At 37.2% G+C, this 22,520-nt stretch overlaps 1 long non-coding RNA gene across 3 annotated transcripts; it reads right to left on the bottom strand.

Moving 5' to 3' along the window:
* Positions 1–602: 602 nt before the first annotated feature.
* Positions 603–8,304, bottom strand: LOC140852457 (uncharacterized). Of its 3 annotated transcripts, none has more exons than XR_012135308.1 (3): positions 5,571–6,220; positions 1,490–3,044; positions 603–1,216 (listed from the first exon to the last, which is right to left on the bottom strand). It is a non-coding gene; the product is annotated as an uncharacterized lncRNA (long non-coding RNA). The 3 variants fall into 3 exon arrangements; XR_012135307.1 differs by having other exon boundaries at positions 603–2,229; positions 2,952–3,044; XR_012135306.1 differs by having other exon boundaries at positions 603–3,044; positions 5,571–8,304.
* Positions 8,305–22,520: the final 14,216 nt, after the last annotated feature.

Here is a 22,520-nt window from a genome sequence, read left to right as displayed (position 1 = left end):
ATGTAGAGCCTTTCATTAGTGTTGAAGAAGTCTAATATCATTCCTCAAATTTTCTCAAAATTTTGATGAATATCACATTGATGTTATGAATTCTTGGCATTGGAGCTTGCCTTCCCCTCCCTAATGAAGAAGCATCATCCCTCCAGATAAATGACAACCCCATTCAAGGTGGTGGAACTCCTCTGTGTACGCTAAAGTAGAGTCCTTACAATAGGACTGAGCTCACACAAATTGTTATAAAACATCTGTAGTTGAGGAAAATCATATCCAGTGGACCATAGGGGAAAGCCATACTCATTATTGAGTCCCTGGGGTAAGTTGAAGACAATATCTGATTAGAATAGATATTTCGCTGGACAATCAACGATGTATAATAGGACAAAACAGTAGAATGAGCCATCAGTTGTCGAAGAAGATATATTCCCATAGGATCCTGATTAGGAAAAAACTTGAAGCAGTAACAATAGACCTGACATACTTATCTTGAGTTTTGTATGTTTTCATTTCCTTTCTCTGATTATTTTTTCTTTCCTTTCTTTTGATCCAACTTTTTTAACCTCCCCGTATTGAAACACCTCTTTGTGGATCACATACACGAAATCTTAAAATTATTGTTATGATTCCTTTTACCACACAGAAACTTATCATTCATAAGTATGTTGTTTAGATGAAAGTGAAGGTAGGAACAGCAATAGTAAGCACAACTGAGACAACAAAGAAAGCAAAGCCAGAGGGGCCCATAGAGGCATGAGAGGAGTAGGTCAAGAAGAAAGCCTCTAAAGCCTCTCTTCCCGTTACTTTGAAGTTGGTGCTCCCTCAACTTAAGATATATGAATATTCCTGCACATTAACCATGGTTAGTAATTCAAACAGGTAGTACAGAGCAAAATCCAAACCCTGCTAATCTATTGACAGCAAGAAGATTATGAAATTGAGAGTAAGACATAGATATAGATATTTGCACAGAATTCTCCTAATTGGCTGGAAGAAATTTTGAGTAGATCTGAAGAAGAGCATCTGCAAGTTAAAACAAGCAATATAGTCATAGAGTATAACAATAAGCAAAGCATAGTAAAAGAATTTGCCAAAAGATATCAACAATAGACCCCAAGGGTTATCTTGTATATTGAACCCCATAAGCATCAGCTTGTAAGAGATACCTTCCATGAGAGTCCATACCAACCTCAGAAGACCAAGAGAAATCTCCATGCAAAGCCTTATTTGCCATAAAGTCCGCAACTTGGTTAGCTTCTCTATAGGTATGCATGATTTTATGAAAAATCTAGCAGCTTTCTAATGATACAAATCTTTAACATATGGAATATGGCAGAGACCATTGACTGTATGATTGCATAACCATGAAACCACAGTAGCTGAGTCTCCTTCTAACCAAATAAGAGAAGCACAAAGTTCTAAGATGGCTACCTAGACCCATACCATGCAGCAAGTAACTCCACAAAAGAAACAGAAGCATTTGGAATTAACATACCTCCAGCCCTAAGCAAGATAGCCTCATGATTTCGAATGACATATCCAACTGCCACCTTATCCTTAGTAACAGATGCATCCAAGTTAATTTTTATAACCCCAATGGGAGGAGATAGCTAAGACACTAATCGAGTTTGACAAAAGGAAGAATCCTTTTGTAATTGGCTACCCCAGAGCCGCTGCAGGCATGGGAATGAAGGACCTGAAGGCCGCCATGGTCATTAGCAAAGACCAGGAGCCGCTGCAAAATATGAGGAGTCATTGATTATTACCAAAGATACGCTCTTTCCGAGCCCACCAAAGCATCCAAGCTGCATATACCAAGAGTGATTTCCGCTCATTCACAACCAAAGCATCAGAGAGATGATCTATCAATGCCGGCAGCGAATTAGGGCAGAAATTCAAATGGTACATGCAGCTTATTTGCTGCCAACACATTGTGCAAAAACACAGTGAATAATAGTATGAGCACAATCCTCTATTTGATTTGTGCATAAATTACAAAACTGTTCAGTAACAGGAATAATATTACAGTGCGCAAGCAAAGCTTTACATGGAAATTTTTTCCAAACCAATCTCCAAATAAATGTTTTAACTTGTGGAGGAACTTTTAAAGATCAGATCCAACCAAAACTAACCTGGGAGGTTGAACATTATTGGAAATAGGCAAATTCTTCATGTCTTGTAAGGAGACGTGTGTAAGTTGGGATGAACCCCATACTAACTGATTCGATCAAAAACCTTGAGACAAAGGAATAGTAGTAATGAGCTTGATTAGATCATTTGAAAAATAATTGTTAAGATTCTGGATACCCCAAGTTCTGTTAGAAGTAATAAAATTATGAACATACATATTCAGAATAAGACTTTCCATGTTTATGTAGGTTGGCCAGACCATATGGGTATAGTTGTAATCCAAGGGTCTTTATACACATTAATCGACTCACTAGAGCCTACAAGCCATTGGAACTGAAACTTCAACTGAGACCCAACCTTAGATATCTTCCTCCAAATAATGGAAGCTCTCCTATGACAATTGTACTGAAACCAAGATCTGTTAAAATGGTATTTGGCTTTAACTAGCTGAGCCCAAAGGGAAGAAGGCTGTAGAACTACCTGTGCAGCTAATTTACATAAACAATGGATGCTTCATTGAGCTAAAGATTGAAACCCCAGAGAACCATTGTTTTTAGGCATACAAATCATTTCCCAAGCAATAGGATGGAAAGCCCACTTGTCTGACGCATGTCCCCAAAAAAAAGATCTAAATTCCTTCTCGATTTTATGAAGGATGGATGTGGGAACATGCACAGAAGAGAGGGTGTAAAGTGAAATAGCATACAAAACAGACTGAAGCAAGGTTATGCACCCCGCAAGTGACATAGTGCACCATTTCCAAGCTGAAATCTTACTTGAAATTTTATTAAGAATAATTTGGAAATCAGAAGCATGTAGGCACTTACCTGATAAAGGAGCCCCTAAATATTGCCAGTTCATCTACTTTTCTGAAATATGTAGCAAGTCGGTTATCTGATGTCGGACGGAGCGATCAATACCTAGAGTAAACATAATATGTAATTTAGCAATATTAATTGATTGACCAGAATGTAGAATAAGCATTAATGATAGCCAAAAGAGAAAACAACATCACACAAGGTAGCGCGAGCCACCAATAAATAGCCATCCACGTAGAAGACATGAGAAATTTTAGGGCCCCCATGAGGTTTATATCTATAAGCAAATGCATTTGGATTGCAGTATGAAGGAGATTTGAAAAAACCTCGTAGCATAAAATAAAGAGATAAGAAGATAACGACAACCCTGACATAGGCCTCTAGACGTACAAAATGGTGGAGTCTTGGAATCATTTACAAGTAAAACAAACTAAGGGATATAGATATAGCTTTGGATCCAAGAAATAAATTGAGAAGGAAAGCCAGTCTGATTAAGAATTTAAATTAAGAACGGCCAATGCACCTTATCATAAGCCTTCTCTATATCCAATTTTAACATCATAAGGGCTCTAGAGTGAGGAGCAATGATAAGAGAATGCATGATTTCCTGCGCAAGTAGGGGTTATCAGTGATATTACGATTAGAAATAAAAGCACCTTACTCCATAGATATGAGATCCGACAAAATCACCTTAATTCTTTCCACCAAGATCTTAGTTATAATCTTATACACCGTATTACACAAACTGATGGGCGATAATCATTAGGAACTTGTAGGTTAGATTTTTTAGGAATTAATGTAATATAAATTTTAGTCCATGAGTCGGGCAAATTAGCAGAGTAGAAGAAAAAATGCACAGCATAAGAATCTCACTTTAATAATAGGCCGGTATTGTTGAATAAAACTAACAGAGAAACCATCAGGACTGGAGCCTTATTCAGATGCATAGTCATGATAGCTTGCTTAATCTCGTCATTTGTGATAGGTGAATTAAGGAGGATCTTTGAATAGGAGATAATTAAGGCCGACATCATAATAGGATGCTCAAGCAAAGGAACCTCCCTATCAATCATCCATCAATTACAAAAATGATTAATCTACAGATTTTGGATGGTCATTGAGTCATTAATAGTATCACCCTGAGGGGACGTAAACTACAGATTTGATTTTATCTTCTACACAAAATCATGGAGCAAGGAAAGAATTTCGTATTTGTATCTCCCTCCTTAAGCTACATAATACGGGATTTTTGGTGCCACATTAGTTATATACAATGCAAAGTTGAGTTATAATCCCGAAGGGAAGCTAACATAAGGGAGCACAGATGTTAGGCAAGCTTCCAGATTGAGATTCCATGGTTTGCAACTCATTAATATGATCATATAGCTGCCTGGCCTGCTTGTTCAGATTACCAATAGAGTATTTCCAATTGTTCAAATCACGATGAACCTTATTAAGAAGCAAAGGAACCCTATCAATAGAAGTGTAATTTGAAAAATCCACCCAAGCATGGGGAACAACCTCAGTAGATTTTGAATAGGTGGGCCAAAATTTTTCAAAACGAAACACTCGAGGTCCCTTATAATTTTGTCAATAATATAGATAAGAAGAGGGCAGTGATCCGATGCAAATCGAGCTAGGTGGATAACAGAGAATTCTGGATACAAATTTAACCATAAATTGAGGCAAAACTTCAATTAATGCACTCTCAAACCCTAGCTATACCTAAACAGTTATTACACTAAGTATAAGAAGGGCCCAAAAATCTGAGATCGATAAGATCCATAGTCCGAAGAAAGACATAAATTCTCTAACATCACGATTAACATTGAAAGCCTTACTCCCTTTTTTATCTGAAGCACTGAGAATACAACTAAAATCCCCCACTAGAAGCAAAGAAACCTATAGTGTTAAAACATCTTGAACCTGAGACCATATAAAACGTCTTTGAAACACAAAAGTACTAGCATAAAGAACAGCTAAAATCCATGAAGGAACATGATTTATAGAAACAACCCCAAAAGCAACTTGCAAGCAATATGATAAAAAAAAACTGAACCTAATTTTTTTTTCATATTATAACAATACCACCAGGTAATCCCACTGTTGGAATCATTAGCAAACCCACGTCGGTCCAAAAAATCAAAAATACGATTATACGCTGTCTCATTGAGATGAGTTTCCAAAGACACATCATGTCCAAATTATGTTTCTTAGTAATGTTTTGACATAATTTGTAAAAGGGGCTTGGCCCACCCCACAATTCCAAATAAGCATCTTCATGGGGAAGGCTCATCATCTTGATCCACCAGGCTAGAATCAGCCCCTTTATTGTCCTTGGGAACCAGGCTAGAATCAGCCCCATTATTATCCTTAGGTAAAGACAGACTTGTTGGAAAATCGATAGGGTTCTAGCATGTAATTTCAAAAATTTTAGCAGCAAAAAACATCAGATTAAATGATTTAATCTAATAAATATGCTTTAGATCATATTTAAAAATTCTATCCTAGATCTATAACATGATATATAGCATGTATAAGATTTGAAAATAAAAATTTGCATGCATGATCATATCAAAAATGCCGTAGATCTAATCTATGATCAATATGACTTTAGAACTCTATCACCTGAGTGCAGATAGCAGATCACCACGTCTGTGTCATAAAGACTTGAGGTCTCGCTGATTGCTCACAGTCGCACAGGATGTCTAGCCTCTACGGTTGGTCCACTCGAAGTTCTGTACTGATCGATCACCCTGGGAGTGCTAGCTTGTGCAATAATCTTCTGATGGCTGATTTACGTCCTTCTTCGGATCTCACGAACTCCTCCGAATGCGAAGATGGACAAGGAGGACCTGATGATGAAGAAGGAGGAAGACTCTCTTCTCTCTTTTTTTTTCCTTCACCCAAATCCTAGATAGATCGAGGTTTTCACTCACCCAAGAGGAGGAAGATCTCTCTAATCTCACACACCAACTAGGGCTTCCCACCCTAATACCTCATGCCCCCTTATGAAACCCTAACTCAGCACTTTATGATCTTTTGATGATCTAATTTTGTCGCATAAAAATCAGCCCTTTTTATAGAGTTGGCGGCAAGGATAGATAAGGATAGAGATGGGTTAGTTTGATTCAAAATCAAAGATCCTTTGAACTCAAATTCAAATCAAATTTGAACCAATCCTAATCATATCTAGTAGGGCATGTAGAAGGGACGAGAGCTTTCTTTTGGCATAGAATTTCTCATGCAAATCAGAATTTGCGATGGAAATATTGGCGTGCGCAAGGGTGGTCGGCGACAGGGAGAAGTCCAACTTGGTTTGGACTCTTAGGTCTCCATCCTAATCAAATTAAGTTAGACCTTAATCAAATAACTTGAACACAATCCAATTATGTACCAAACCAACTAGATTAAATCCTAATCAAATCAGAATTTAATCGAGCCCAATTTCTGAACAAATCAGAAATTAATCACTTTTAGCAATTAGATCATCTCATAACCTAATCGGATCAAACCAAATTGAATCCAATTCAATTAGACTTAAATCAAATTATATTGCTCAATCAAATTGAGCTTAATGAGCAATCTAATTACTTATCAATCCTCTTTTAATTCACTAACCTTAGCGAATTAATTCATTACAATTTTTGCATCAGGTTAACCATCAATCGTATTGATGATTACACCTTTAAATGATTCTCAATCATTGATCAGCTACTTGATCAGATAAAAACTTTTTTTGAGTGTGATCCCATAGATTCGAACATAAGTCGGTAGCATAGGAATAAATTTTTAAACTAATAGATGTAACCATCTAGCAATAAATCCGACATCCGGATAGACTGAATGATTGCAAAGCAACATTTAAGAACCTACTAGCATATGATTATCATATAATTCATCTCTTTGATCCTAATATTCAAGGAGACTTAGGGTTTAACTGTCAATCTTGAAATAGTCAACCATATTGTATTTTAATCTTTCAAATCCATCACATGAATTATCCTGATCAAGATCTTACTAAATTAAAATATAGTGATGTATTAACTTCTATAATCTGGAGGGATCAATTCTATCTTAACTCACACACCAACTTAACCAGTACTTGACTGTATCTAAAAATTTTCATCACTGAATTAGAAATTCAGATAGTCTGACATCGAAGCACAATGAGTTGCTTGCAAGTCATCATGATGATCTCAGATCAGAGGGATATTTATACGTATACCCTTTGCAAGCTACTCTTGACAGCAGAATACTCCACAGTTGGTCATGTTCAGGAGATGTATTCCTATGTGTTATCTATATGCCATATTAGTGTCTCCACACTCCTTGGTTAAGAGAAAAACTAATCCATATGACACACAATGATCTACACTTGATATAGCTATCGTCCTACTAATAGCATATCGTTTGGTCGTGAACAAGTTTAAAGACTAAATGATAAATCCTCTTTTATTAATTTAAAAGTCCTAAAGACTTCATCACAACACAGGAGTTCATTAAAGAAGATATACATAACTTTATGATGAATAAACCAAATAACTTTTATTATTGAATAATCATATACAATTACAAAATGAGCACAACTGTCAACAGACTGACGATTGACTTTGGGACATAATTTTCAATACTCCCACTTGAACTAAAGTCAATCAATAAAGTATCATATACTTATCTTCAATTTATGATCATTGAACTCCTTGACACTGAGGGCTTTAATGAATGGATCGGTCAGGTTCTCCTTTTCGTAGATCTTCTGAAGCTCGACATCACTTCGATCCACAATCTTTTAGATTAGGTGGTAGCGGCGCAGTATGTGCTTGGTGCGTTGATAAGACTTCGATTCTTTCGCTTGAGCAATGGCATTAGTGTTGTCGTAGTACAACAGGATTGGACTATCGATGGAGGATGCCACTCCGAGCTCATCGAAGAACTTTTGCAATCATACAGCTTTCTTTGTAGCATCGGATACCGCGATATACTCCACCTCGTAAACTGAAACGGCCATGGTATGCTGCTTGAAACTTTTTTAGCAGACCGCTCCATCTAAGATAAATATAAATTCTGACATACTCTTACTATCGTCATGGTCTGACTGAAAGTTGGAGTTTATAAACCCCACAGGTTTCAAGTCAGATTCTTCATAGATGAGTTACTGATCTTTAGTATTTCTCAAATACTTAATGATGATTTTTACAATCTTTCAGTGGTTCTTCTCTGGATCAGACTGGTATCTACTCACTATCCTTAGTGAGTATGCTACCTCTAATCTCGTATATATCATGATGTACATAATGGATCCCACTGTCGAAGCATATGAAATCCTACTTATATGCTCTCTTTCTTGAGGGGTTATCGGACAATCTCTCTTCAAAAAAAAATTTTCATGGCCTATCGTAAGTTAATCCTTTTTGAAATTTTTCATACTGAATCGTTTCAACATGGTATCGATGTACATGGATTGAGATAATCCAAGCAACCTCTTCAATTTATCTCTAAAGATCTTCATCCTAAGGATGTAGGATGCTTCTCTCAAATTTTCATGGAGAACTAAGATGACAACCAAACTTTATTCCCTGTAATGTAAGGATGTCATTTCGATTAAGAGAATATCATCCACATACAAAATAAAGAATACTACTACAGAACTATTTGCTCACTTGTAAATGCAAGATTTTTCTTCATTTCTAACAAAGCCATATGTTCTGATCATTTTATCAAAATGCATATTCCAACTCCTAGATACCTACTTCAATCCATAAATAAATCTCTGAAGCTTGTACACCTTAAACTCATCTGTAGATGTGAAACTTTCAAGTTGTATCATATACATCTCTTTCCCAGCTCTCCATTTAGAAAAATAATTTTTACATCTATTTGTCAAATTTCATAGTCCAAATGTGCTGCTATCGCAAGCATAATCTGAATAAATTTAAGTATTGCCACAGAAGAAAGTATCTCATCGTAGTCAATACCATAATGTTGACGATACCTCTTGACAATCAAATGGACTCTATAGGTCTCCACCTTTCTGTATGCATCCCTCTTCCTCTTGAAGATCTACTTACACCTCATGGATTTTATCCCTTCAGGTGGGTCAACTAATATCCATATATTGTTGACCTTCATGGGCTCAATTTCAGATTTTATGGCTTCAAGCCATTTATCGGAGTCAGATCTCTACATTGCATCTATGTAGGTGATCAGATCCTCATTGTTCTCATCGAGTTCAATAGGATCATCGTCTTAGACTATGAAATCATAGTATCTGTCTGACTAATACAGTACTCTATCGGATCTGCTTAATGGCGTATCTACAATAGGCTCCAGATTTGATCTAATCAAATCTGATTTTGTAGGTTCACTAGATTGTATCGATTCTTCTACTTATTGAACTTCATCAAGTTTAACCTTTGAGATACTAGTTCTTTTATCAAGAATTTTTTTCAAAAAAATTATCTTAAGACTGACGACACCTTTTGTTCATCAGCAAAATAGAAGTAATACTCAATCTTTTTTGAGTATCCTATAAAAAAAATATTTGTTAGATCTAGATCCGAGTTTGTCTGTTATTAAATGCTTGACATAAGCCGGACGTCCCCAAATCCTAAAGTGTGAGAGAACCGACTTACGTTCTATCCATATCCCATATAGAGTTTTACTTACAGACTTACTCGAAATTCTATTAAGTACATTACAAGTCGACTTGAGTGCATATCTCCAAAAGGAGATTGATAGACTAGCAAAGTCTATCATGGACCGAATTATGTCCAATAAAATTCGATTTCTTCTTTTCGAGATGCCATTATACTGTGTTCTTAGAGGAATCCATTGTGAGAGAATTTCATTCTCTTTTAGATATGTCAGAAACTCACTGGAGAGGTATTCACCTTCTCGATCAGACCAAAGAGTTTTAATACTCTTTTCAGTTTGTTTTTCTGCCACATTACTGAACCGTTTGAACATTTCAAATGATTCAGACTTGTGTTTCAACAAGTAGATGTATCCATATCTAGATAGGTCGTTTGTGAACATCATGAAATAGTGATATCCATCTCTGGCACTAGTGTTCATGGGTCCACATATATTAATATGTATTAGACCTAGAATATCGTTGGCTCGTTCATCTCTTCCAATAAAAGATAATTTGATCATCTTTCCAAGAAGACAAGACTCACAGATTGACAATGATTCATAATCATGACTTTGAAGATCCTCTTTTTAGTCAACTTGTTAATCATATTCTTATTAATATGACCTAGCCTACAATGCTAAAGATAGGCATCAGAGAAATTATCTACCCTAGAGCGTTTATTCAACATGTACAATACCCTAACAGGCCGTGATAAAGTGTAGATTCCATTGTTCAATTGCTCATTTATCACAGTAATACCATTCAAAATGACATTACATGATTTTTTCTTTATTGAAATTTTGTAACTGTATTTGGACAGAAAGTCTACAGAAAATACATTTAATAAGAAACTAGAACAAAAGTAACAATCACTAAAAACAACGACATGAGAATTGAATATAAGCTTGATAATTTCTAAAGCTAGAACTTGAATTGATCTTCTATCTCCAACATTCAAGAATCTCTCACTGTCCTTAAATCTCCTACTGACCTGAAGTCCCTACAACGAATTGTAAATATTAATAAAACCACCGATACCTAATACTCATATCTCATTATCACAAATAGAGAAGTTGCAAAATGTTATCATATAATTATCTTACCCAGCAACTATTTGCTTCTTCTTGTTCAGCCTGTTCGGATCCAGGGAAGCTATGTATTGAGGATAATTTCTTTTTCAGTTATATTGCTTCTTACAGTAGAAGTACTCTGCCTGACTCTGATCGGACTTAGACTTAGACTTCTTGGTCTGACCCCAGCATGCTGCACTTTTTTATTTTTATTTTTTTTCTTTCTTAAAGGGACGACGCCCCATCGAGGAACCTCCCACTACATTCATCATTTTCTTGTGGAGCTAGTGATCTTTCTCAAAAATCTGCAGTAATCCCAGCAAATCGTTGTAGTTGACTGCAGGCTTCGTCATTCGATAATGATCGAGAAAGGGGAGATAAGACTTTGGCGGAGAATTCAGTATCGCATCTTTTTCAAACTGTTCATACAAAGTAAAGTGGAGCTTGCTCAGGTGCTCGATCTGTTCAATCATGTATAATATATGATCGATGACTAATGCCCCCTCCCTCATTCCAGCGTTGAAGATGGCACAACTAGTCTTGTGTCGCTTAACATCGTCGGAAGTGCCAAAGAATTTGTTCAACACTTGCAACATCTTCTCTGACTGAGCATCCTCGAAGTTGTGACTGAACTTGTCGTTCATCGTGTTGGGAATAGTATCCCAAAGCCAATCATCAGCCTGTTGACGGTTGTGCTCTTTCTTGTATTAGTATATGAATTATAAATAAATAAAAATTATTTTGATATTTTTCATTATAAATTGTTTCATCTTCTAATGAACTCCTGTGTTGTGGTGAAGTCCTTAGGACTATTTAGACTCGACAAAGAAGGATTTGTCGTTTAGTCTTTAAACCTGTTCGCGACCAAATGATACGTTGTTACCAAGGATGACAATGTTTATCAAGCATAGATCGTTGTGTGCCATATGGGTTGGTTATCCTTTTAACCAAGAAGTGTGGAGACACTGGTATGGCATACAGGGGAGATGTAAGGGTACATCTGCACTGAACGTGACCGACTCTGGAGTTTTTTTTGCTGTCAAGATTTGCTTCGATGGAATATGGGTATAAATGTCCCTCCGACCTGAGACCGCCACGGTGACTTGCAAGCAACTCACTGCACTTAGGCACTGGACTACCTAAATTTCTAATTCAGTGACGGAAGGCTGCTGGGTGTAGTCAAGTACTTGACTTGTTGGTGCGTGTGTCAAGATGGGATTGACCACTCCAGTTCAGGAGCTGTGTACAGTCATATTTCAATTTAGCAAAACCTTGGCCAGGGTAGTCCTAGTGAGGAGTCACAGGACTGTTTGAGTTGAGCATGATTCGGATGATCTGATCAGGGTTGACAGTTTAATCCTGAGTCATCCTATACACAGGGGTCAAAAGGGATGAATTAAACAGTAACCATATTCGCATAGGTTCTGAGTATTGCGATTGTGACTATTCGACCTATCCGGACGTCGGGTACCATTGCTATATGGTCACTTTGATTAGTACAGGAATTGGTTCCTGTGCTACCGACTTATGTTCGAACCTGTGGGGTCACACACATTAGAGATTCCTATCTGATCTGATGGGTGGTTAAGAGTGCCACTGGACTGGGACTCTTCGACCAAGAGTCCTAATGCTCGGGGACTCTGAGTCCTACATGTCTGGAACTCTATGATCAAGAATTAGGATTCTCTGATCACGAGTTTCACATATTTTGGATACCGGGGTCAAGAGTCCCACTTGTTTGAGACTCTTCGATTAGGGTTTCATATCGATGGACTCTGATGTCTGATTGCCCATCGAATTTGGACTCAGTATTTATGAGAGATTTAATTAGTGATTTGATCGCTAATTAACTCAATTTGATTGAGTAATTATTTTTGGATTAAGTCAAATTGAATTGGATTCAGTTGGGTTTGATCCGATTAGATTAAGAGTTGACCTAATCGCCGAGGTGTTTTGATCCCTAATTTGATCAGGGGTTGGGCTTAGTCAATTTTTGATTTGATTAAGATTTTATTGAGCCTAATTAAACATAATTGTGTTGGGTTTAACTTAGTCTAATTATACCTAACCTATTTTAATATAGTTGGTTCAATTAGATTGGTTTAAAATTTCAAACCACCTTTAACTAATCTCATGCGCCACCTTATCCACTTGTGCGCCATTTACTCCACACGAGAAAAAGTTTCTCGTGTAAATTCTCCATGCACAAAGAACCCACACCCCCTTCTTCTCACGCCAAGAGTGGATAAAGATTGGTTGGTTGGCATTTGAATTCAAATTCGATTTGAATTCAAGTGAGCAACCACCTAGCTTTATCCTCTCACATGGTGAAAATGCTGTAAAGACGCATCTTGCACTGTTTTTAAAAAGAAGAGAAGGTGGGACGTGCGCACATCTGATCTGAGAGAGAAAGGGTGGCATGAGAAAGGCCCTGTGCGTGAGAAAAGAAAAGAAAAGAAGAGAAAAGAAAAGAAACAGAAAGGGTGCAAGGTTTTCTTAGAGTACCCTAGGGTTTCTGTCTAGGATTCGGAAAGTGAGAAGATGAGCTACGAGTGTCGTGAGCCCACCAAACTTCAGAAAGAGCTTCATCAACCTTTCAAGCACCTTTGCTGATGATTCGGAGCATCCAAAGAGTTGGCAGACATCGATCGAAGGAGTTCGATCAGCATCGTCCATCGAAAGGGTTCTACAACGAACTAGCATTCGGGAGGAGCCGATCAGACCGGGAGCTTCATATGGACGATCCGTGAAGGTCAGACATACTGTGTGACTATATTGCGATGATCAAATCTTCTTGACGATGATCAGACTACGGCGATCGACTACCTGCATGAAGGTAATGTGTTCTGAACACATAATAGTAAAATGTTTACTGTAGAATTTAAATTTCAAATTTAAATGCATGCTATATATATCATATTTAGATCCTTGTGTAAGATTAATATGTATTAATTAATTAGATTAATTAATAATTTTTGCTATAAAATTATAATTTTGAAAAAATTTTAAAATTACCATTTTACCCCTATACTGAAATTTCCACAAATGATATCAGAGCAGGTTCTAAAATATGATATACATTTGCATGCATAGATTAAGTAGTACTCTAAAAGTTTAAATTTGAAATTTGAATTTAAAATTTAAAATTCAAAATTTAAAATTTGAATTTTGAAATTTAAAATTCAAAATTTAAAATTCAAAAATTTAAAATTCAAACTTTGAAATTTGTTTGAAATTTTAAATTTAAAATTCAAAATTTAAAATTAAAAATTTGAAATTCAAAAATTTGAAATTTGAAATTTGAAATTTGTTTGAAATTTGAAATTCAAAATTTAAAATTTGAAATTTAAAATTTAAAATTTAAAATTTAAAATTTTGAAATTGGTATATTTAGATATACTTGATCCAAGTAGCAAGTAGTCTAATTGGGTTGGTTGCCATGGTCGTTCGATCATAGAAGAAAAGTAGGGTTTAAAGGCCCTCTCCTCCCATTCGATGGGGTTCTCCTATGGCGGTAGGGGTGCCGAGCGATTATATCCCATACAGATGAAGCAGTGAAAGGACTTAATTATAAAAGTTTAATTATAAAATTTATCATGAATGTGTTAGATTAGATCTAAAGGAATATTCATGATTTATTTTGATTGAGTTATTTTCTGTTATGTAATTAGCAATAAGATTGCTGTTTATGAAATGTGCTGATCCATTTGTGAAATGAGTCAATATATTTGGTGAACAGAAAATAAAATCTTTCAAATTTAAAAATTATTTTTGAAATACCAAATCCTGACCCATCAGCCCAAATACTTAATTAAAAGAATTAAGTGTTGTCTAGTTGGTCTAGAATTGTGAATTAAGACCTAAGATAATTGCATAAACTTGTGGGTCAATGGGTTAGATGGATTAGATCCATAATTGGGTTAGACCTAAGGTTAGCTTAAAGAAATAGACTAAATTAGAGTAATTGGTCAAATCTAATCAAAAATTGAATTAGATTAGGAACAGGCCAAAGAAGAAGTAAGGTAATTATATGATAACACCTTGCAACTTTTTCATTTGTGATACTACTGCCTGGATATTGGATATCGAAAGCCCTTATCATATCTGTAATTCGATGCAGGGTCTGCAGGTCAGTAGGAGATTTGATGAAGGCGAGAGGTTCCTAAACGTTGGAGATGGAAGCAAAGTTTCAGTTCTAGCTTTAGGAATCATGAACCTTGTAATCAACTCTCGTAATGTAATTCTGAGTGAATGTCAAGCTTTTTATTAAATATTATTTCTGTAGACCTTTTGGCCATGTACAATTATGAATTTTTAATAAAAAAAAATGTTTGCAATGTCATTTTGAATGGTGTTACAATATTTGTTGGATAACTAAATAATAAAATTTACTTACTATCACAGCCTATTAATGTGGTTCAAACCTCCGGTAAATGCCCTAGAATGGATAATATGTCAGAAGTCTACCTTTGGCACTGTAGGCTAGGTCATATCAATAAGAACAGAATAAACAGGTTGGCTCAAGAAGGAATTCTTGAAGTTGGTGATTGTGAATCACTTCCAACCTGTGAGTCCTGTCTTCTTGGGAAGATGACCAAGTCACCTTTTACTGGAAAAGGTGTGCGAGCCAATGAACTCTTGGATCTGATACATTCTGATGTATGTGGACCCATGAGCTCAAGTGCAAGAGATAGATATTTCTACTTCATAACCTTCACAGACGACCTATCGAGGTATGGGTATGTCTACTTAATGAAGTATAAGTCGGAGTCATTTGAAATGTTCAAACTATTCCGAAATGAGATAGAAAAACAAACTAAGAAGTGTATTAAAACTCTTCGATCTGATCGAGGAGGTGAATACCTTTCCAATGAGTTTCTGACATATCTTGGGGAGAATGGGATTCTCTCTCAGTGGACTTCTCCTGGAACACCACAGCATAATGGTGTGTCTGAAAGGAGGAATCGGACCTTGTTGGACATGGTTCGATCCATGATGGGGTTTGCTAGTCTGTCGATCTCCCTCTGAGGATATGGGCTCGAATCAGCTTGTTACCTTCTAAATAGGGTTCCGAGTAAGTCTGTAACCAAAACGCCTTATGAGATATGGATAGGACGTAAGCCAGTACTCTCGCACCTTAGGATTTGGGGGTGTCCGACTTATGTTAAACATTTAATTACGGACAAGCTTGGACCTAGGTTTGATAAGTGTTATTTCATAGGGTACCCAAAAGAGATCAAAGGATATTATTTCTACCTTGCTGATGAGTAAAAGATGTTTGTCAGCCTTAAGGCAATCTTTTTGGAAAAGGAGTTCCTTACTGAAGGGACTATTACCTCTAAGGTCGAACTTGAGGAAGTTCGGCAGGTGAAAAAACTGAACCTGAACCGGATTTGGTTAGATCAGATCCGGAGCCCATTGTTCCTGCACCCTTAAGGCGATCTGGTAGAGTACCACGTCAACCGGACAGATACTATGGTTTCTTGGTCCGGGACGGCGATCCTGTCGAACTTGATGAAAACGATGAGGATCCGATCACCTACATGGATGCAATGCAGAGACCTGACTCTGAGAAATAGCTAGAGGCCATGAAATTCGAAATGGAGTCCATGAAGGTCAACGATGTATGGACATTGGTTGACCCACCCGAAGGAGTAAAACCCATAGGGTGTAAGTGGGTCTTCAAGAGGAAGAGGGGCGCAGACGGAAAGGTGGAGACCTATAAAGTCCGTTTGGTTGCCAAGGAATATCGTCAACGTTATGGTATAGACTATAACGAGACGTTTTCTCCTGTGGCACTGCTTAAATCCATTCAGATTATGCTTGCGATAGCTGCCCATCTGGACTATGAAATCTGGCAGATGGATGTGATGACAGCTTTCCTAAACGGAGAGCTGGACGAAGAGGTGTATATGATACAACCTGAAGGGTTCACATCTACAGATGAGTCTAAAGTGTGCAGGCTACAGAGGTCCATTTATGGGCTTAAGCATGCATCCCAGAGTTGGAACATACGTTTTGATAGGATGATCAAGACGTATGGCTTCGTTAAGAAGGGAGAAGAGCCCTGCTTTTATAAATGGGCTAATGGTCCAGTAGTGGTATTTCTTGTATTGTATATGGATGACATTCTCTTAATCGAAAATGATGTCCCAACATTACAAGGAATAAAGATTTAGCTGTCGTCACAGTTCTCCATGAAGGATCTGAGAGAAGCTTCCTACATCTTAGGGATGAGGATCTATAGGGATAGATCTAAAAGGTTGCTTGGCTTATCCCAGTCCACATACATTGATACTATGCTGAAGAGGTTCAGCATGGATAATTGCAAGAAAGGCTATCTACCGATAGGCCATGAAATTTTTTTCTCGAAGAGGGATTGTCCGACAACACCTCAAGAGAGAGAGCGTATGGGTAGAATTTCATATGCTTCAGTAGTAGGATCTATCATGTACGCCATGACATGTACACAACCAGATGTGGCATACTCATTAGGGGTAGTGAGTAGATACCAATCTGATCCAGGAGAGAATCACTGGAAGGTTGTTAAAACCATTCTGAAGTATTTAAGAAATACTAAGGACCAGTGGCTTGTTTATGGTGAATCAGACTTGAGACTTATGGGGTTTACAGACTCCAGTTTCCAGTCTGATCACGATGACAGCAAGAGTGTGTCAGAATTTATTTTTACCCTTAATGGTGGGGCAGTCTGCTGGAAGAGTTTCAAGCAATACACAGTGGCTGATTCAGTTTACGAGGCAGAGTATGTCGCTGCATCAGATGCTGCCAAAGAAGAGGTGTGGCTGAGAAAATTCATCACCGAGCTTGGAGTAGCACCCTACCTTGTTGGTCCAATTCTGCTCTATTGTGATAGCTCTGGAGCCATTGCTCAGACAAAGGAACCGAAGGCACACCAGCGGACGAAGCATATTCTGCGCCGCTACCATCTTATCCGAAAAATCATGGATCGAGGTGACGTCGACCTTCAGAAGATCGACAGGAAGGAGAACCTGACTGATCCATTCACTAAAGCCATTGCGGTGAAGGAGTTCGACGACTTCAAGTCGAAGATGGGTATTAGATACTGCACCGATTGGCTTTAGGCCAAGTGGGAGATTATTGGGAATAGTGTCTCAAAGCCAATCGTCAGCCTATTGACGGTTGTGCCCTTTCTTGTATTAGTATATGAATTATAAATAAATAAAAATTATTTTGATATTTTTCATCACAAATTATTTCATCTTCTAATGAACTTCTGTGTTGTGATAAAGTCCTTAAGACTATTTGCACTCGACAAAGGAGGATTTGTCATTTAGTCCTTAAACCTGTTCGCGACCAAATGATACGTTGTTACCAAGGACGACAACGTTTATCAAGCATAGGTCGTTGTGTGCCATATGGGTTGGTTGTCCTTTTAACCAAGGAGTGTGGAGATACTGGTATGGCATACAGGTAAGATGTAAGGGTACATCTGCACTAAACGTGACCGACTCCGAAGTTTTTTCTGCTGTCAAGATTTGCTCCGATGGGATATGGGTATAAATGTCCCTCCGACCTGAGACCGCCATGGTGACTTGCAAGCAACTCACTGCACTTAGGCACTAACTACCTGAATTTTTAATTCAGTGACGGAAGGCTGCTGGTTGTAGTCATGTACTTGACTTATCGGTGTGTGTGTCAAGATGGGATTGACCACTCCAGTTCAGGAGCTGTGTACAGTCGTGTTTCAATTTAGCAAAATTTTGACCAGGATAGTCCTAGTGAGGAGTCACAGGACTATTTGAGTTGAGCACGATTCGGATGATCTGATCAGGGTTGACAGTTTAACCCTGAGTCATCCTATACACAGGGGTCAAAAGGGATAAATTATACAGTAACCATATTCGCGTAGGTTCTGAATGTTGCGATTGCGACTATTCGACCTATTCGGACATTGGGTACCATTGCTAGATTGTCACTTCAATTAGTACAGAAATTGGTTCCTGTGCTACCAGCTTAGGTTCGAACCTGCGGGGTCACACACATTAGAGGTTCCTATCTGATCTGATGGCTGGTGAAGAGTCCCACTGGACTGGGACTCTTCGACCAAGAGTCCTAATGCTCGGGGACTCTGAGTCCTACGTATCTGGAACTCTGTGATCGAAAATCAGGATTCTCTAATCATGAGTTCCACACATTTTGGGTACCGGGGTCAAGAGTCCCACTTGTTTGGAACTCTTCGATCAAGGTTTCATATCGATGGACTCTGATGCCTGATTGCCCATCGGATTTGGACTCAGTATTTATGAGAGGTTTAATTAGTGATTTGATCGCTAATTAACTTAATTTGATTGAGTAATTATTTTTGGATCAAGTCAAATTGAATTGGATTCAGTTGGGTTTGACCTGATAAGGTTAAGAGTTGACCTAATCGCCGAGGTGTTTTGGTCTCTGATTTGATCTGGGGTTGGGCTTTCAATTCCTAATTTGATTAAGATTTTATTAAGCCTAATTAAGCCTAATTGTGTTGGGTTTAACTTAGTCTAATTGTGCCTAACCTATTTTAATATGGTTGGTTCAATTAGATTGGTTTAAAATTTCAAACCACCTTTAACTAATCTCATGCGCCACCTTATCCACTTGTGCGCCACTTACTCTACACGAGAAAAAATTTCTCGTGTAAATTCTCCACGCACAAAGAACTCACGCCCCCTTCTTCTCACGCTAAGGGTGGATAAAGATTGGTTGGTTGGCATTTGAATTCAAATTCGATTTGAATTCAAGTGAGCAACCACCTAGCTTTATCCTCTCACGCGGTGAAAACACTGTAAAGACATGTCTTGCACTATTTTTAAAAAGAAGAGAAGGTGGGGTGTGCGCACATCTGATCTGAGAGAGAAAGGGTGGTGTGAGAAAGGCCCTGTGTGTGAGAAAAGAAAAGAAAAGAAGAGAAAAGAAACAGAAAGGGCACAGGGTTTTCTTAGAGTACCCTAGGATTTCTGCCTAGGATTCGGGAAGTGAGAAGGTGAGCTACGAGTGTCGTGAGCCCATCAAACTTCAGGGAGAGCTTCATCAACCTCTCAAGCACCTTTTCTGATGATCCAGAGCATCCGAAGAGTTGGCAGACACCGATCAAAGGAGTTCGATCAGCATCGACCGTCGAAAGAGTTCTGCAACAAACTAGCATTCGGGAGGAGCCGATCAGATCGAGAGCTTCGTATGGATGATCCATGAAGGTCAGACATACTGTGTGGCTATATTGCGATGATCAGACTTTTCCGACGGTGATCAAACTGCGGCGATCGACTACCTGCATGAAGGTAATGTGTTCTGAACACATAACAGTAAAATGTTTATTGTAGAAGTTTAAATTTCAAATTTAAATACATGCTATATATATATATCATATTTAGATCCTTGTGTAGGATTAATATATATTAATTAATTAGATTAATTAATAATTTTTACTGTAAAATTATAATTTTTAAAAAAATTTAAAATTACCGTTTTACCCCTGAACTGAAATTCCCACACATCGTAGCCCGCATAATGCAACATACTGTAGTGCGATCATTAATCTACTTCTGATAAATATCTCATACCGCACCACATGCGTTCGAGGCAGCCTCCTCCAATATCGGATCTGTCAGCATGTACAACATCTGCTCGTGCTCCAGGACTATTTTCAATTTTTGATACCAGCTATCGAAATTGGATCCCATCAATTTGTCACTATCCAGCAGTGGTCAGAGCGACAAAGTGATGGCCATAACTGCACAAAAGAAAAATAAAAAATCTAATCAGTATATAAATTATTAAGCCTAAAGACATGGACTTTAGTCTAAAGATTTTTTCACTACTTTTACGAATTGGTAGCTTCTACTTTCAATTCGAGAAATTACACTAATTTCTTAATAGATACTAGAATCCACACAGATTGCACATGAGCCCAACTTTGGCCGGCCCACCCACGTGCATCTATTGGTAGATTCTTAATCGATTGTTTCTCCAAACAACTTCTAGTAATTAATTTTGTTCTAAGAATCTAATCAGTAGACTTTAGCTTCCATAGAAAGGTCTAGTTAGGTCCAACTATTAATATGATCATACTCAAGTCCATCTAACCAACAAATGATCAGGCTCGACTTTGGTCGGCCAACCTAACCACCTATCAGAGAGACACGACTAAGCCATCATATTATGAATGATAATTCTAATAGCAGATAAACATCAGGCCTTTGGACCTCCAATGATTATCAAACTAATGGACTCATTATCACCCAACTTAATGAGAGGCTATGATCTAGTTATCACCATAACTATTTTATTTTTTAGAGATCTAATAATTTAGAGAATTTGATTAAATAATTTGAAAAGAAAGAAAAGACTGACCAGCTAATCATAATCCTTCCATTGACTTCATCAAGTTAGATCAAAGAAGACTAGATTAAACCCCATCTAGACACCTATATCAGTCATACTGATCAACCTATGCAGCATGGGTTAGAACGAATCAATGAGCAATCGAATCAAATGCTGATTGACCACATTGATCACGTAAGTGAAATCGATGAGAGGAATATGCTATTAACTCTTCATAAACTCAATTTATGTGAGTAGCTCCCAATTAATGACCATCGATCAAGACTGTCAAACTTATCTTAGACACCAATTGGTTCATCTGTTTCAATTTGATTTATCTAAAGACTCAGGCTCGACCACTAAATCATGATCGAGGTCCATGTTGGTCTAATAAAAAATATAGACTTTAACCAACTACAACTATTGTATTGGCTTTAGAGAAATCCTGATTTAATCTAATTCAACTTTTAATTGGATTTAATCAATTTTTCTATTTAGTCTATTTGATTCTAACCTTAGATCTAGTCCAATTAAAAGGATCTGATCAAGCTAACCCATAACTCCATATTTTATGTGAATATCATTCGATTTTTAATTCACAATTTTAGATCTAATTAATTTCACTCTTAATTTCCAATTAAATGTATGATTAACATGAGTTTGCTGTTTAAGTTTGAAACAATTTTAATTTTTAATTTTGTAAATAATTTACAACTGATTTATGCAAAAATTTTCAGTTCTGAAATTGGGTCGGCTCATCCCTGAACTGAGCCGACTCACTTCAGTGGGTCGACTAAGTTTGCTACTTGATCGACCAACTGATAATGAATAGTAACTATTACTGTTCGGTCTGAGGCAACTGGGTCGGCTCAGTTAGCACTGGACCGACTAAATCAGAGGACTGAGTTGGCTTAGTTCAAAACTGAATCGGCTCAGTCAACATGCCAGTAGATTTCAAAGAGTTTTAAATCTAAAAAATTCTACATAATTCGAAATAAAATCAATCATAAATAAACTTTTAGATTATATCTAAATTTTTTATGATTTATGATTTTATTTTTCATGATTAAAATAATTTTAATCAAAAGATTAGATGATTTTACTTTTCATGCAAATTATGTTTTGTATCACATACAACAAATCTAGAATTTCAAGATCTAGAGTTTTACGAAAAAATAAATTTTCTTCCTTTCGTGGTTCATCTTCATGAACAAACATCACCCCTACATGCCATAAGAGACCCCATGGAATAGGAGGAAAGGGTCATTAAAACCTATTTTCTCTAATGATCGGACGGTCAAGAAAGTTCAATCCGATTACTAGGCTACTAGGCATCTAATCTAATCATATCACATATGAAAAAATTTAGATCTAATCCAAATTAAGAAAAATCAGATTTAACATGCACATATGATCATGTTATAACAATCTGGACTCTGATACCACTGTTGGAAAATTAGTTGGGTTCTAGCATGTAATTTCAAAAATTTTAGCAGTGAAAAACATCAGATTAATTGATTTAATCTAATA

The sequence above is a fragment of the Elaeis guineensis genome, chromosome 11 (genome assembly GCF_000442705.2).
Source record: "Elaeis guineensis isolate ETL-2024a chromosome 11, EG11, whole genome shotgun sequence".
Taxonomy (NCBI): Eukaryota; Viridiplantae; Streptophyta; class Magnoliopsida; order Arecales; family Arecaceae; genus Elaeis; species Elaeis guineensis.
This window is presented reverse-complemented; position numbering and strand designations above follow the sequence as displayed.